The sequence below is a fragment of the Neofelis nebulosa genome, chromosome 5 (assembly GCF_028018385.1).
Source record: "Neofelis nebulosa isolate mNeoNeb1 chromosome 5, mNeoNeb1.pri, whole genome shotgun sequence".
Lineage (NCBI taxonomy): Eukaryota > Metazoa > Chordata > Mammalia > Carnivora > Felidae > Neofelis > Neofelis nebulosa.
Window position 1 is genome coordinate 108,497,034 of NC_080786.1, and position 3,427 is coordinate 108,500,460.

General features: G+C 38.9%; 1 pseudogene; it reads left to right on the forward strand.

Moving 5' to 3' along the window:
* Positions 1 to 1,640: 1,640 nt before the first annotated feature.
* Positions 1,641 to 3,168, forward strand: LOC131513172 (heterogeneous nuclear ribonucleoprotein K-like; annotated as a pseudogene).
* Positions 3,169 to 3,427: the final 259 nt, after the last annotated feature.

Here is a 3,427-nt window from a genome sequence, read left to right on the forward strand (position 1 = left end):
GAGGCAGAGAGAACTACAGGCAACCTGGCAGTGAACTTTTCATTTAGTAACCAGGTATCAGCATAAAAGTACTCTTCTTTTTCTGCAATATAACAAAGCAGTAGTTTTAAATTACTGATTGCCTCTTTGTACCTCAAAATGTTACCTGACCTGTATTTTCTGCACAAAATTTTCATCAGTTTGTATAATAACAGCTCCAGTCTCTAGCAGAAAATTATAGAAACTCTTAATGGAATTTGGGTACTAATCTATGTTCAACTGTGAAAAAATTCTTTTGGAATTGAAAATTACAGCCATATTAATACCTTTCTCTTGTGCTGTGAACAATAAATGCCAAGAGGCTTTTTCCCCTTTAATGATTAACTGCTTTTTCAAAAGTACTGCCATTTACCACATGCAAATTTCTTGCTTTGTAGATCAGATGTGACTAAGAACACTAGGTGGTTGCCTCTTGCGAATAGATTTAGAAAGTACTAATTATAAGACTAACATACCACAATCATGCTTAATTTGTGTAACTCCCTTAATGCCAGATAAGTGAACTCTGTGAAGCAAATTGGGATGGCAACAATAAGATTTTTACCTTTTGTCTATTTACTTTCTTACACGAAAGGATTGACAGCAGGGAATGAGATTCTTTGTCTATATAACCTTTAAAAAAAGTTATTTGTTAAACTCAAGCAGGTAGAATTTAGATTTTTTTGTATATCTTAAATTAAAATAGCTTTTTAATTTAATACTGTGTTTTGAAAAGTACCTAGACTATAGTTAGTGTGGATAATTAGAATTGTTACTTCTATCATGTAATTTGATCTCATGTCCCTTTTTAAAGGCCGTAATACCAAATAGATAAGTATTTTATGTTAAAATTAATAAAATACATGCTAGAAATTAAGTATTTCTGAATGGAATACTAAATGGAAATGTTATGGATTTTTTGTTAGAATTTGAGTAATTATTTAATAACATCAGTTAAAAGAGGGAAATGAGGGAATAAAAAAATAAATGTTCTGAATTGTTCCATCAATGCAATTTCTTTGTTTTAAATTTTTTTTAATGTTTATTTATTATTATTAAGAGACAGAGAGAGACAGAGCACGAGCAGGGGAGGGGCAGAGAGAGGAGGAGGAGACACAGAATCTGAATAAGGCTCCAGGCTGTGAGCTGTCAGCACAGAGCCTGATGCGGGGCTCGAACCCCACAAACTGGGGGATCATGACCTGAGCCAAAGTCAGACGCTCAACCGACTGAGCCACCCAGGTGCCCCGCATCAATGCAATTTCTTATTTGAAGAATAGAAAACAACAACTACAAAAATCAATTAAGTCAGAACTTAAAATTTGAACGAAAGACAAATCTGCTGAAACTGATTGTAGGAATGAAAAAATTTGACTTATTTAAATTAAATCACGGTATTGGGGAAGGTTTCCTTTGGCTGTTCAGTTTCCATTATCTTGTGTTAAATGAACACACCAGTCAGGTTTTATATATCCTTGTGGAGCAGAACTGAAGTGTTCTGGGCAGGACCAACTGACATCCTCATGCTGCCATACCTGGTGAAGCCATCATCCCTGTGCTGCCTTGCGGCACTCAGCCAGTCACAGCTAGACAGAAAATGAGCACAGGCTCCCCTGCAGGAGATGTGGAAGAGGAACAAGCTATTAAAGTCTAGAAATACCGAGGAGATGGTTGAATTACGCATTCTGCTTCAGAGCAAGAATGCTGGAGCAGTGATTGGAAAAGGAAACAAGAATATTAAGAAGGCTCAATGGGCTCCTGAGTGCCTCCGTCGGGTAAGCATCTGACTCTTGATTTGGGCTCAGGTCATGATCTCCTGATGATGGAATCTTGCCCCATGTCAGGCACTGCACTGGGCCTGAAGTCTGCTTAAGATTCTCTCTCTCTCTCTCTCTCTCTCTCTCTCTCTCTCTCTCTCTCTCCCCCCTCCCCCCCCAATAAATAAATAAATAAATAAATAAATAATCACTCACTCACTTACTCCCCGTACAGACTACAATGTCAGTGTTTCAGTCACAGATAGCAGTGACTCAGAGAACATATTGAGTATCAGTGCTGATATTGAAACAATTGGAGAAATTCTGAAGAAAATCATCTCTACCTTGGAAGAGGGCCTGCAGGTGCCATCACCCACTGCAACCATCCAGCTCCCACCTGAATCTGATGCTGTAGAATGCTTAAATTACCCACACTATAAAGGAAGTGACTTTGCGATTTGGAACTGTTGATTCATCAGAGTCTGTGGGGGGAATTATTGGGGTCAAAGGTGATAAAATCAAAGAACTTCAGGAGAACATACAGACAATATTCACGTTTTTCCTGGAATGCTGTCCTCATTCCTCATAGAGTCATTCTTATTAGAGGAAAACCTGATAGGGTTGCCGAGTGCATCAAGATCATCCTTGATCTTACTTTGGAGTCTCCCATCAAAGGATGTGCACAGACTTATGATCCCAATTTTTATGATGAAACTTACAATTATGGTGGTTTTATGATGATGTTTTATGACTGCCATGGACATCCTGTGGGATTTCCCGTGTGGGGCCAGTTTTGACACAGTGCTTCCTGGTGGGGTGGGCATCCTATGCCTCCATCTAGAAGAGATTATCATGATATGACCCTTTGTCTAGGATGTCCCCCACCTCCTCCTAGATGAGGTGGCTGGGGTGGTAGCAGGGCTCAGAATCTTCCTCCACCACCACCACCTAGAGGAGGAGATCTAAGGGGCTATGACAGAAGAAGCCCCAGAGACCACTAATATGGCATGGTTGGTTTTCATGAAATTTGGGACTCTCCAATAGATACATGGAGCCCATTCAAATGTCAGATGGCTTATGAACGACAGGATGGCTCTGGATATGATTATTCCTATGCAGGGGGTCATGGCTCATATGGTGATCTTGATGGACTACACAAGTAACTATTCCCAAAGATTTGGCTGGATCTATTATTGGCAAAGGTGGTCAGCAGATTAAACAAATCCGTCATGAGTCAGGAACTTCAGTAAAAATTGACAAACCTTTAGAAGGGTCTGAAGATCTGATCATTACCATTACAGGAACACAGGACCAGGTACAGAATGCATAATATTTGCTGCAGAAAACTGTAACAGAATTCTGGAAAGTTTTTCTAAGACTAGTGAAGAACTGAAGGAGTCTTGCATCTTGTTTTTTTGTTTGTTTTTAATCTGCTTCTGTTTAAAAAGCCAACATTCCTCTGATCATAGGTGTTCTGCATTTGAGGTGTAGTGAAATCTTTGCTGCTTACCAGATGTAATGTTTTAGTTCCTTACAAATGGGCAGGGAACGGCATGTTAAAATTAACATTGAAATTTTGAAACATCAGCAGAGTGAATGAGTGTTAGTTTTTGTTCATTGTTGGTGATTTAATCTAAAAACAAGAAAAAAAT